The sequence below is a fragment of the Danio rerio genome, chromosome 8, assembly GCF_049306965.1.
Source record: "Danio rerio strain Tuebingen ecotype United States chromosome 8, GRCz12tu, whole genome shotgun sequence".
In the NCBI taxonomy this organism is placed as follows: domain Eukaryota; kingdom Metazoa; phylum Chordata; class Actinopteri; order Cypriniformes; family Danionidae; genus Danio; species Danio rerio.
This window is the reverse complement of record NC_133183.1, coordinates 32,365,289-32,379,923: the sequence shown is the minus strand read 5'-3', so window position 1 is coordinate 32,379,923 and position 14,635 is coordinate 32,365,289. Positions and strand designations below refer to the sequence as shown.

Below are 14,635 nucleotides of genomic sequence, written 5' to 3'. Positions count from 1 at the left end.
CTATGCTTAAACAAAAAAGAAGATATGCTAAAGAATGTAAAACCTATAAAGGTTTGGAAAGTGGAACCATTTGAGGATGTTTAAATGAGTGAATTGTGATTTTTAGGTGAACTATATTTTCTAACAGTGAACGTATTTAAATTGAGTGCCTTAAATAATTCAATAAATTAAGTAAAGTAATAACTTTTTGTGATCAAGCAAAAAAGGTTACTCATGCAACACTTGTTTTTTTTTTTCAACTCTATTTGAGTCCCTATATGTTGCTTTGCATGAAATGAAATGATTAATAGAACACATACCTGTCAACCCTCACATTTTCCCCCAAATTCTTCCGTATTTTATGATTCTATCCTGCTATCATCATCATTTTCCCTCGTTTCTCCTGTTTTTAAATTTTCTGTGAAGGGTGCCAATAAACATTGAAGCACCGATATGCAACGGATACAGCTGAACCCCAAGGACACGCTCCTTGCTCTTAAATGCGAGTCTGTTCTGTGCTTTTATTTTATGTAGGCATAAAAACACTTTGAAAAAAATATAATAAAATGGCAGGATTCCCTTCCTATCCATTACAGGTGCTGTTGCCCCTCCTATGCATCCTCAAAACAGCTCATATAGCGGTGCGTGACTGTCAGCTGAGTATAGTGAGAAATAGACGCCAAAACAGGGGTTTTCCCTTATTTTCACATCCCAATGTTGACAGGCATGAAAGAACATTAACGATTTTTACACAATGAATAAAACACAACAAAGAAATTAACTCTTGAGTGATGCATGAAAACCTCTTTTTGAGAAAACATTTTTACAAGTAAGTCTTAAATCTAAAGTATGAACAACAAGCCTTACTCTTGGATTTCAAGGATTTATTCAGGTGTTTTTCATATTTCATTTTTTATTATCTATCCACTTGTTATTTTATTGATGAAAATGCATCTAATATCACTAGGCTGGTCCATAAATGAATGAAGCAAAATACTTCTCTAAATAGTAATTATAAATCTCAGATTTTTTTTAAATCTTGGATTGACTAATTAATTTATTATAATTCAGTTTGGGCAGCTTCTCAGTGAATTATGGCTTTGTGTTATTTATCAGTGTGAAATCATGTAAAAATAGCACATTTAAAACGTTTTTACTCCAAACTCCTTTTACAAATTTAGGTGTTTGAAACAGTCATTCATTCATTCATTTTCTTGTCGGCTTAGTCCCTTTATTAATCCGGGGTCGCCACAGCGGAATGAACCGCCAACTTATCCAGCAAGTTTTTATGCAGCGGTTGCCCTTCCAGCCGCAACCCATCTCTGGGAAACATCCACACACACACTTATACACTACGGACAATTTAGCTTACCCAATTCACCTGTACCGCATGTCTTTGGACTGTGGGGGAAACCGGAGCACCCGGAGGAAACCCATGCCCAGGCAGGGAGAACATGCAAACTCCACACAGAAACGCCAACTAAGCCGAGGTTCGAACCAGCCACCCAGCGACCTTCTTGGTGTGAGGTGACAGCACTACCTACTGCACCACTGCCTCGCCTAGTGAAACAGTCAAGTATTTGACATAAATCCTTCTGAGATGATCCTATAGTCGCGTGTTTATTATTCTTGTTGATTTGAAGGTTCAAGAAACCCTGGAGTGCTTTTTTTTTTTTTTTTTTTTAGATTTTAACAGATTTGTGTGTGTTAAGCATCAGTTAAGACAACATTAGCAGCCGTTAGTCTTAGTTGTGGGGAAAACTGGATAATTTTGAGCTTTTGTCAGCTAATTTCATCTTCCATGTTTAAAATAATTATTGGGGCGGGATCAAAATCGGTGACGCATTACAAAACTACAATTGGAGAAATGACGTGTCGGTTTCTCATTATTATTCATAGCGAAGTTTTCTTATCCTATGAGAAGATGCTGCTTATTAATTATTCAAGAGCGCACATGCTTTCTGAAGGCAAAGCAGACCTGCCAAGCTGTGAGACCTAATGACTGGGTGAGACACGGGTTGTATGTTTTTGTTTCCATGACATTTCCATGGTTTGTTGCATGTTTTTCCCCGCGATGCTGTCCGCGAAGACAGCAGCAACAAAGCTGTTGGTTTGCAGCAAACATTATTGTCGGAAGACCTGTACAAAAATTGGAGAATGGTAGACTTTGTCTTTTATCAGTGGAGTTTGTTACCATCTGGTTACCATTAAGAAACATTGACTTTATCAGTGCTGCTGCATTCACACATGTTTAAAATCCTCCAGATTACCAGCAGGGTTAATGTTTGGAATAGCAAGGGCAAGAGATCTGCTGCATCTCTCTTCACTGTGTCTTCATTCAGAACCAGGGATTGAGGAGGAGAGAAGTCCTCATCATTTATAGTGTTTATATAAACACGATTATCTTGAGAATGATATAATAAATTATGGTTGTCTTTATATTAAACTATGAATGACAAATGTATAAGGGGAATTAAATTACTTACTGTTTATTTCTTTACATTTTAAGTTTATAACATAAAATCATGGGTCTTCTCAGGGTTTGTGTCTCATTTTGTGAGTCGACTGACAGTTGTTCGCTCCACTTTTTCCTCTGCACTGTTGGGCACGCCCACTCCTCTCTCTTCTGACAGCGCTGCTCCATGCCCATCTAGGATCTTTTTTTTTTTTAAATTTCTGAGGTAGACTTGAACTGAAAAAGGTGATTTCATAGCCTTGTAAAGAAATCAGGTAAATATTCTGTTTATTTTGCAACCAAATAGATAGTTTCTTCTTCAAGGTATTCAGAGTTTCCACACAAGAGCACCCTCTGGTGTTTAGATGGAGATTTACTACTGGTCACACAACCATGCTTCACTAAAAATATGTGCATAACAATCGCAGCCTGCTAAATTGTGATTTCGATTTCATTTCAATTAACTCACTAAACACCTGGTAAACAGGTACTCTGCTTCAGGTTTATGTTATTAGTTTAGTTTTTTACAAATTGATTTAAGGCTTTTAGTAGTTAAATCAGGTAATACCTAACATTGATCACTTTGTTTTTATGCTGACGTGCTCTTTCTTCAGCCTTGAAATGACCATATGGGGAAAGGAAAGTGGAGTCCCATGGGTGTGGAGCGTAATGTGGACGACGGATGTGAAGCTCTTGGAATGTACTGGACTAGCCAAAGAGCTTGAAAGGCTGAGATAACACCACTTAAATAGCCCTTTCTCTTGCTCTCTCTTCTCTGCTCCCTCTCTTCTCTCTCTCTCTCGTGCTTCACTTTCTTGTTTCACTCCTCTCTGATTGCTGAGTAACCTAAGAAGTGTGTGACAGAGAGCGTCTTTCAGACCAGGGGGACTTTGGCACGAAAGACAGCTGTTAATCAAATTGTCAAGGATGAGATGTTTTTCCTCTGCCTGAGAGAGGGTTTTCTGTCCCTTCTTTGGCTGTGCGAGCAAAAAAAAAAAGCCACCGTGAGCAAAAGAATTCAGAGCATGCCTGCACCTGGAGAACAGGGAAGCATGTTTAAAACGCAGACATACTTCTACTCAATGTTTTTTGTCTCTACTTGGCTGTTTTGACTTCATTAGGTACTTTGCTGATCTCCCCATCTGTATCTAAATGCGCACCATTGGTTTTTCTTTATATGTAAATAAGCAGCATTCAAATTAGCAAGCTGGTTGTTATTAGTACTGCGTTCCAGAGTTGTTATCAGAGGAGTGCGCTTCCGTGTTTTATCGTGTTCCTAGTTAACCTCTTTCTAGAAATCTTTCTAGCCTTAGTCATAGCTATTTTAACATGCCACATTTTCGTTTATGGAAATAGCCCCAAGAAAATGGATGGAGCCTGTTGCTACAGTTATAGACCAGATTCATATTCTCTGAGCCATGGATGATCTTTTGTACCGGTGTGAATTTTCTTTTTTCACGTCATGTTGTTTGTGAAAGGGTCTAAATATCTGACTACTTAAGGGTAATACTAAATTTTTACTTTGTAAATGTTTCATGTTAAGGAATATGCAATATTCTTAAAAATATCGGAAGTACTAGAATGACCATAGCACTCATTCTGACCATTTACACACACACTAACACACACACACGCACACACACACACACACACACACACACACACACACACACACACACACACACACACACACACATATATATATATATATATATATATATATATATATATATATATATATATATATATATATATATATATATATATATATACAACAGTTCTGTGTGGTTCTTGAATCTGATTGGCTGATAGCCGTTATATATTTAAGTAATATCAGCACCCGTAAAGCCTCTTTACCCTTTGTGTATTACTCCGCCCACATATAACCAGCATACAACCAGCTGTTTAACTGTCAGCTTATGATTTGAATCCAAGGCGGAAGAAAGTGGTTCCTCATACAAAAGGGTTTTTGAGACTCTCCATGTTTGATTTTTTGTTTTTATATACACAATTATGCCGTCAAACTGTTGTATAAACGCAATATCACACTCATAGCAGCCTCCCACCAGTGCCGATATACAGCCATATCGCACTGCTACTCGTGTGATATTGCTCATATATATATATATATATATATATATATATATATATATATATATATATATATATATATATATATATATATAAACACGTAGTCCCCGTTTACACTAATAGTTTTACAATAGCATTTAAGAACGAAAGTAATCCACGTCAACACTGGCATCTCTGTCTGCAAAAGATCTCCGTCCACATTATACCGCTGAAAATCACATCACATGACCACACACATACACACTCTGGCATGCTCTGCAGCATATGTGCACATCTGAGTTCCAGGCAGTCAGCGGGTGCTTTGAGCACAAAACCCCAGAAAAGCCCAGAGTTTATGAAGAATGTACCGCTGGATCGCGTCTTACTGTAGTTGTTAAAGGCGATATTTAATTAATCTTGTCTCTATCTAACGACCCTTCAGTCTTTTGAATCTATCAGGTAACATGTCACAGGGTCAGTACACTGCCTCAATCTTTTGTTTTCACGCTTGTACTTAGTAACTTTAGCAAAAACCTCATTCTGTTGGTTGGTTCCTATTGATCGTGCACCTTTTTTACCAACCAAGTTTGTTGATGCCGTTATAACAACAGATCACTCTGCCTATTCATGCCAGAGTCCCGTGGAAAAAATGATGGTAACACTTTATTTTGATGGTCCATTTGAGTATGTCAGCTTACACTAACCCCAACCCTAACCCCAACCTAACAGTCTACTGATAATCTAATGAGAATTATTTGCAATGTAACTTAAATTCAACAAACTGACCATCGAAAATAAAGTGTGACCAAAGTGATTGACAGGTGGTAATTGTTGTGTAACTTGTCTTTAATTAATTATGATTTGGTTATGGGTAAAACAAACACCATGCAGGTAGTTGAAACAGTAGGCTTCAAATAACTATTTCATTATGAATGAATAAATTATTTATAAATAATTAATTTGCTGCCTACAACAACTATGCCATCGTCTAACGTGATGTTTCACATTAGACATCGTACAATCCCAATGAAGAGTTAAGATGGAAAAGCCTCTAAGTGTCGTCTGAAATTACCATTTAAAATTAGCATTATTCTCAGCCTTCTTTGTTTATGTTGTTGAGTTATTTCACTTTGAAGACCATAAAAATAACTTATTCTTTGCCTGAAAAGGCAATTACTGAACACACACACAGGAACCTGATATAAATGCTCATTTTAGAAGAAATTTCAGATGGTATTTAGAGGTTTTTGCATAAACTGTTCATTAAAATATATGTTTATTATTATCTATTTATTTATTTATTTATTTTGCGATATACAAAAAAAAATTTCTATCAAGACTTGATCAAATCATTGAGTTATGTTGTATTTTTATTATTTTTTTTTTTTTTTGCTTTCAAGAAATTCAGCCTTACTCATGCCTTTTTTTTTTGTCCGCCACATCTTCACTGAAGGAAAGATCCCAAAAAAAACTGTGTATGCAGTTTCAGACCAGACTCATATTCTCCAATGGAGAACCATGTAAGAAAACGAATGGATATTGCTGTGTGGGACAGAATGTGCGTCTAAATGAATCAAATCTGTACGGCGAGAGAGAGAGTTTATTTGGCCCTGGGGCTGATTTAAGGCAGTAGGAGTGGCAGTAGAGGCTGGTAAACTAGAGCAAAGTGTGAGGTGGGGAGCCATTAGCCAGCATCCCTTGAGGAGCATCTACCACACAAAAATCCAAAATGGATGAGCCCATTCAAAGACTGGGCAGATGTCCCTGCTATGTGTATACTGAATCACTCGATGACACCGTAATAGCGCCTGCCACTGCGTTTAATCTGATTCTCAGAACCAAGAAAGCCGCCTTTCTTCCCCCAGACCTCCGACCAGACACAAATATAACAAATCTAAGCACAAAGAATCTTTAGAAGTCTGTTTCAGAGTGTTATTGCTGGGTCTGAGCTAATCGGCCTACCCTTGGAGGCAGGATAAAAACCCAGAGAGAGATACGCAAAATACGCTCAGAAGCAAGAGATGTTGACATTTGTGGTTAACCAGGGAAAGTTATATAATAGTTTTTAGACTGTTTTCACTCTACACATTCGATCATATACTTAAATTGTTTAATGCGGTAACAAAATATTACTTCAAATAAAACAGTAAGTCTAAAGTTTAACTATCAATTCTCACTATTACCTAGTGGCTTATTGTCTGCCTGTTATTAGATATTCGCTGTTAGCACTTAAAAAGTACATATTCTGCATGATCTTATTCTACATTCCTTATTCTACCTGACAACTAAACCTTTATACTATTAATAAGCAGGAATGTAGGAGTGTGCACTGCTCAATCGGTGCTATTTAAAAAACTTTTGGTTGGGTTTAGGAAAGGGGTGAGTGGGGGGAACCATCGGTCAGTCAGTTGACGGTGGTCTCTGGTGAATTCACAAAAACAAAAACTGCAAAAAAAAAAAAAAGTACCTCCTGGGACGTATTTGGTGCGCTCCAGAAATGTATATAGGGCTACGTTTTCAGAATAAACCTGAGTTGCCAAAAGGCATTTGTTTTGCTTTTGGTTTGATTAGACTATTCGTTGGAGATTTGTTTAGCTATTTTACATAATTTTTTTTTATGTCAATTGGTCTAAGTATATTACAAAAAAAAGAATGCTTAATTTTTAACTCAGTTTGTTAACTTGTAAAAAATAAGTAACATATTAAAAAATAAAGTAACATAATTATATAAGAAAAAAATATAGGTTAAAGGATTAGTTTCCCTTAAAAATGAAAATTATTTTAATAATTACTCACCATCATGTGGTTTCAGGGATTATTTGGAACCACATATACTGTATCTATGTGGGAATAGTATACATAACCTCACTTTACACAAAGGACATTTTCCTGTATCAAATTGTAGAAGAGCAAAAATAATACTCTTTCTTGCATTTAGTTAAGAGATATTGTATTAAGTCTTTAAATGTACTTAATAAAAGGATGTTTTTCACATCTAGTCAATATTAAGATCAATAATAAACACAAATCTAGCTAGTTTAATTATAAAGTCAAATCCGCGTCAATTAAGAATTGAGTGAACCTTAAAAAAACCTCTGTGACTAGCTATTTAGTTAAATTAGGTAAAGTTTTCACAATGCATTTATTGAGATTTTTAGGTGGTGCAAAGGAGACAAAAAAACAAAGGATTAATGACAACAGCTGAAAAGGAGCATTGTTCATTTTATTCAAATTTTTTTTATAAATAAATAAATTTATGAAATTTATTATTTAAAATTACGAAATGAGTTCTTGTATTTTCATGAATGATTGCAAAGACAAACGTGTCATATTAAGAAAGTAAACAGGAATGGAATTCATTTTGTCTTTTTTTTTTTTTTTTTTTGCAATGTCCTGCATTCCACACGTGCCAGAATTCTGCATTCTCAACCAATGACTTCACTCATACGATAACTTTGAACGTTGGAAGGAAGCTCGCATAATGGAGCCTTGCGAACTGTACACTTTGCATAAACATCTGCTGCTGCTTCTCGGTCCGGATGGTCTTTCTGGCGCTGATGAGCACCTCCGGCTCTGTTTACGCACGGTCTTCATTGAGCCTCCGAAACACTAATGTAGAGCAATCAAGTTAAAATGGTGCCATGAGGCGCTCCGCGATAAACATCGGCAGCGATGCGAGTGAGGGTCCTTTTTTTTCCACATTTCCCACTTGGATGGTTGGTAGAACGTCTGCATATGGATTGCATTGTTGTGCTGATCTGTACTGTAGCAGGCTGCGTTTGTTTCATGAAGCGCACGCCACAAATCCTGATAGTCTGGCCACAGCAGCAGCCTCCGTGTGCTGGTATTTATTCTCAGGATTTCACGTTTGACACATGTGATCTGCCCTAAAAAGGACTGGCATGCAAAACGAGCCCCACCGGGCCTACAGAGAGAATCACACCTCATTTTGCAGCAATACAACCTAATCTACAGTCTAGACAGAAATACCACCCGTTAAAGCCCGAAAGCCAGGCAGAAAGGGGACTTTGGTGGATCAGTTATGTTCTACGACGGTTCTTCCAGGTCTATAATAAGCTCATGCAATCAGACTGAGAAGAGTGGGAAATTAAATAAGAGACAAAGAGAAGGAATAAGCGCAGGCAGCACATTAGTCAAGCCACTTTGAGGAGACGGGGGTGATGATAAAGATGGCTCTGAATGTCTGAAACTGCACACAGTTCTCATTGGGGGTTGGTCGTTGCCTAGTGGTTAATGATCTGAGATCCCAGGCATAACTATGCATTTGTTAGAGGTTGATGCCCTTGAGTGCTTTTCTTATCACCGCATGATGGAGTTCTTACTTTATCGGCTTTTTAGAGTTTGAAGTGCATTGTATGATGGAAGATTTACTGTTGCAAACACAACATGTTTTAATGTTTGTAATGTCTTGAAATGATATGTTTCTATGAGAACCATGCATATCCAACATACTGTAAATGGACTTTGGCACCAGGTAGTTTTAAGAACTCCTGTTGTGCTGGGTTAGATCTTACCCAGAAGAAGAATTCACTTCAAAAAATATTTTTGCTGCTTGTTCAAAAATACTTATTTATACTGAGCTGAATCAACTCAATTATTGAGCTGTTTTTTTGGACAATTTAATTGTTTTATGTAGGGCTGGGTGATATTGCATAAACAAATGATCACGATATCATGTTTTATATCATTCAGTATCGATAATTATTGATATTAATTATTTTTAACAGTCTATTTAGGAATATTAGAATTTTTTTAACCACTTTATTTTATTTTCCAATAAAGTGCCAATTACTATGGCAAATAGTTTTAATTGTCAAAAACAAAAATATTTTAAAATATCTGATCTCTTGTTAATAAATTAAACATAAGTGTTAAAGAGACTCCTAAACCTGATAAATAAAATGTGACAAAGTGTGTGCAGTGTTAAAGTGTAAATTCTGAACAATCGAAGCAAATTTTAAGGTGTGAATAATAACGAGACTGTAAACCTCAAACTCTGTCAACAACACTAATTATGATAATGAAATCTGAGCTTTCAAGTTACGAAACTAACCATCATCATTCAAATACATACTGCAACATTATAAATTGTGAAGTTGGGTGACTACATTACCCCTATGCTAAAAAATCTTTCAGATGGGGTGCCAGTGGCTGGGGTGCACAAGAAAAGAAACCAAACCAAAGAAAAGAAACCAAAAAGCCACTCTGGCAACATCCTTACATCCTTTTTATTTACAATCTCTTCACCGCGGCTTTTCAAGGCACTTATTTTTGCTTGTGTTGACATTCTGACCTGAAGTGACAATAACGCAACGCAAAAGTCACATGTGAAAAGCGTGAGCGAGTGGTTTCATTCACCATTTTCTATGCGATTTGCCCTAACCTGGATTCTCTCATAAGTAGGCGACCATCAACTGTTTTCTCAGAGGAAAAGAAGCACAAACTATTGCTGCAGCTCCTTTACAAGCATATGGAGAAAAAGTTAAAAGCACTGCTGTGTCTGGAGGTTTGTCTAAGGTAATTAGGCTACCATTTCTACTGTTATGTGTATATTTATGTTCAATCTGCTTAAATTTGTAAAAAAAAAAACAATTGGGTTGACTTGATCCATTTGTGTTGGAAAAACATAAAGCAATTGTGTGTTGTAGTTGGTTTAATTCCTATAATTGAAACTGTTCCTAGTTTCTGTGGTGTGAGCAGTTATAAAATAAATTTGATAAATTAGTTTAGTAATTGAATGCATACATACTGTATATACATTGAAGCCAGAATTGTTAGCCCCCCCTTTGATTTTTTTTTAGTTTTTTAAATTTTTCCCAAATAATAGAGCAAGGGAATTTTTACAGTATATCTGATAACATTTTTCCTTCCGGAATACGTCTTATTTGTTGTATTTTGGCTAGAATAAAAGCAGTTTTTAATTTTAGGGACAAAATATTATTATATTATTAAATTATTAACACCATTTTAGGGACAAAATTATTAGCCCCTTTAAGCTAATTTTTTTCCTACTGTCTACAGAACAAACTATCGTTTCACAATAACTTGCCTAATTACCCTAACCTGCCTATTTAACCTAATTAACCTAGTTAAACCTTTAAATGTCACTTTAAGCTGTATAAAAATGTCTTGAAAAAAAAATCTAGTCAAATATTATTTAGTGTCATCATGACAAAGATAAAATTAATCAGTTATTAGGAATAAGTTATTAATTATTATGTTTAGAATTGTGTTGAAAAAAATCTTCTCTTCGTTAAACAGAAATTGGGGAAAAAATAAACAGGGGGGCTAATAATTCTGACTTCAACAGTATGTTCATTGGCATTATTGTTGTGCCTTCTCTTTACTTTTGCAGTGTTCTTTGTAGAGCAGTCTCTATGTAAAATTCCTTAAAAACCAACAGAAGATTTACTCAAAATAGCTGTATAGTCAGAACTATAATCATATTTGTGTTTTAGACTATATTGGAAATAAATGGCTTTCCATATCATAACATAACAAAACACAATATGTAAGACAAAACAACGTCTCACACCATGCTGTTGTTTATTTAACAAAAATAAAGCCAAGATAAAAAAAAAAACAATGTTTGACAAATTTATGCTTCAGTTGCCTGTCGATCCACTTTTAGCAGTAATGACTTAAGTAATAATTTTTTGTATGACATAAGCAAGTCTCTCAGATCATTCTAAAGGAGTTTTGGAGTTTTCTCTACAGCTGTGATTTAATTTTCATCATGGGCAAGGAACTGTTTTGAAAAACTGCAAAACTGTATTGTGGAAATGAACCATTTTATGGATGTGGGTGTGTGGACGTAACCCTAAATTCAAATTTACTGCTGAGGCAAATTTATTTTCCATTAAAAATAAATGTTTACAGCCAGCAAGCTTTTTCTTGTGTGTGTTTAATAGTTATAGATGATAGACATCTATAACATGACTTCTTGACTAAAAGAAGGATAAGTTTGGGCTGTCAGTGAAAATCTAATAGACATCTAACAATAATCCAAAAATAGACTAGTCATCATATAGACAGACTTGGCAGTCATTCATTCCTGCCTATCTGAAGGCTAGTAACTTTTTTTACTATTGTTAGATGTCTATTAGATTTTCACTGACACTAACAGCGTTTTATCCAAGGTGTCTATGTGTAGACATCTTTTAGACATCTATTGTACACACAAACACATTCTACTGGTCACTCACATGAAGATGAGTGTCATCTTATTATCTAGATCATTTAGTCCGACAAAAAACAGCATGATTTCAGAATAAAGCATTCACATGACATTTTTAAAAGACAAGTTATTGCTTTAGTCTGACTAAAATTGGACTTTTTAAAGTGCATGTAAATTTACTTATTGACTTGCAAGAAGCTTTTAAGTCAAATTTGGTTTCACACTAAAATAGCTTAAATGTCACATGCTCGCTGGTTGTATAATGCTGTTTTCAGGTTCATGGGTGTGCATTATTGGCTGTTAAAACAATAGGGGGTTGAAATTGAAATGATGTTCAGGATTTACCGCTGTTGCTTAATGTTCTTGGAGGCCTTCCTACAGTTCACAACAGGAAGGATGCAGGGTGTTTATGAGATCTTTTTTCAAGCAGCACTGCAAAAGAGCTCCAAAGTACAGCCATGTGCTGGTTACTTCATCTCAATTACGTTTGACCACTTTTGGTTTTGTTGTCAATATGATCAATGGCAAGAATAGATTGAATGTAGAGAAGATACAGACCCCTTGGAATAAATACATTCAAATATGTCAAACTTTATTTTTCTTATAAATTTTACATTGATAAAATATTTAACATATTTTGTTGGTCATAGTCTTCAAACATTATACGCAGTTAGTTCTTTAGTAAAGGATTGTTGCTTCTCAAGTAAATTTACATTGCCAACTTATATGTGTATGTATATTTGACAGAATATGAATGATAAACAGTGATGAGGACTAATGTATATGTGGAATGACTTGTTAACAAGTTTTCCTCCATAAATCCGACATGCCCTGTTGAGTGGAGGATGATGACGATTTTTCCATGTTTGAAATTTGAACCATTACATTCCACTTTCAGTGCTTCCTCTGGTAATTACAGGGCAGGTGATGATATCCTGTTCTTGGATGAAAGTGTGTGATTCTTCTGTCTTTTAGTAAAATATCTTCCAAGAACATTTTCATTGATTTATTGACTTACATGTGCTTGAGTATGTGGCATCAGTATAAGAAAATGTATAGTTCTTTTTATGCCTATTAATGTCTTTCTATCCTTCTATTCATCCACTTTTCTATCAATCAATTCATCCAACTCTTCATGCATTCTTCTATATTTTTCTATCTATCATCCTATCATTCCCCCGTTCCATCCCTTCATCATCTTTTCATTTATTTACCATAGTCATTCCATCAGCCATTGTATTGCATATATTTTCTCCATCCATCCATCCATTCTTGTATGGCTTTTTCTGTCTATGAATTCTTTTATCATTCCATCCATCTATCTATCCATCCATCCATCCATCCATCCATCCATCATTCTTCCATCCATCATTCTTTCATTCCATCTTTCATCCTATCATTCCATCGTTCCATCCCTAATAAATAAATCCATCCATTTATTTTCAAGTCATTGTCATTCCATCCATTCTATTGTGTATATTTCCTCCATCCATCCATTCGTGTATGGCTCTTTCTGTCTTTAAATCTTTTTACCATTCCATCCATCATCTATTCATTCATGTTTTATCCTTCTATCCATCCATCCATCCTTTCAATCTTTTTTATATTAATGCATCCATCCATTCATCCATCCATCCATCCATCCATCCATCCATCCATCCATCCATTTCTCTATATTCCATCCATTCAGTCATTTTTTTATCTTTCTTCCATTCATTCATCCATCCATCCATTATTCTTTCTATCTGTCATTCTATCATTCCATCTGTTCATCTGTTATCCTATCATTCCATTATTTCATTCCATTAATCTATCTGTTTATTTACCAGTCATTGTCATTCCTTCCATCCATTGTATTGTATATATTTATTCTATACATCCATCCATTCATTCATTCATTCATTCATACATCCATCAATTTTTGTATGGCTCTTTCCATCAATGAATCATTTTACAATTCCATTCATCATCCATCTATTCATTCATGTTTTATCCATCCATCCATCCATCCATCCATCCATCCATCCACTCTTTCGTGTATGGCTTTTTCGGTCTATGCAACATTTACCATTCCATTCATTAGCCTGTCATTTAATTCATATTGAGATATTAAACATATCTATTTGTCATTATCTAATTATCATTTTGACTATGAGTTTGTCTATATGATTTTAAATTATTTGTCATTTTGTCTATATGTTGTTCTATCTGCCTGTATGTCTGGTAATGATTTTAGCATGTATCGGGTCAACCTGTAGAAAAAAAGGTTTCCCTCTTTTCTGGAAATTGTGTACTGTTAGCCAATCAGGTTAGAGCTTGCCACATTGGGAAACTACTTTTCCATTTAGTGAGAAATATGCATCAGATCAGGTCAGTAAATAGACTCCAGTGTTCCATGTGTAATAGTGAAGTTCTCTAACTGTAGCAGAATCCCTTTTCTAGTGTTTGGATAGAGTCCACATTTAAGAACAAGCATCTGTTGTTTAACACTTCACTTTAACAATGCTGGGCATTTTCTGTCATCTATATCCAGACACTGAGCTTTTTTCTAAGTCCCTTAGCTCTACTTTACAAAAACTCTTTGGGCACACAGGATCCCACTAAAATAACATATTGATGACTTCAGGGAACCATAACAGTGTGAATGAAAGGCATGCCTGCCACCTTCAACTCAAGAGTCAAGGCCAACCTTTTTTATTGATTTCCTGCTGGTTGCTGTGGTCATTGTGTAAAGAAAGCAACAGTGGGGAAGAAAAAAAACTCTTTCCAGACCCGGGCAAGGTGAACGTCTGGCTGTAAAGGTAAAAAGACATTCATAAAGCTCTCAGATTATTTTATCAGGCTCATTTTGTGAGGAGAAAAAACGCTCTCGGCTATCTCGCCGGTATGTGTCACATTTGAAAACCATTATGAGGCCGAGCTGAAGCCTTAGG

General features: G+C 35.6%; 1 protein-coding gene across 5 annotated transcripts in view; it reads left to right on the top strand.

The window, feature by feature from the left end:
• The window catches only part of aopep (aminopeptidase O (putative)), a 161,539-nt gene that overhangs the window by 21,099 nt on the left and 125,805 nt on the right, over positions 1-14,635 (top strand). The gene's annotated exons all lie outside the window — the stretch shown is intronic.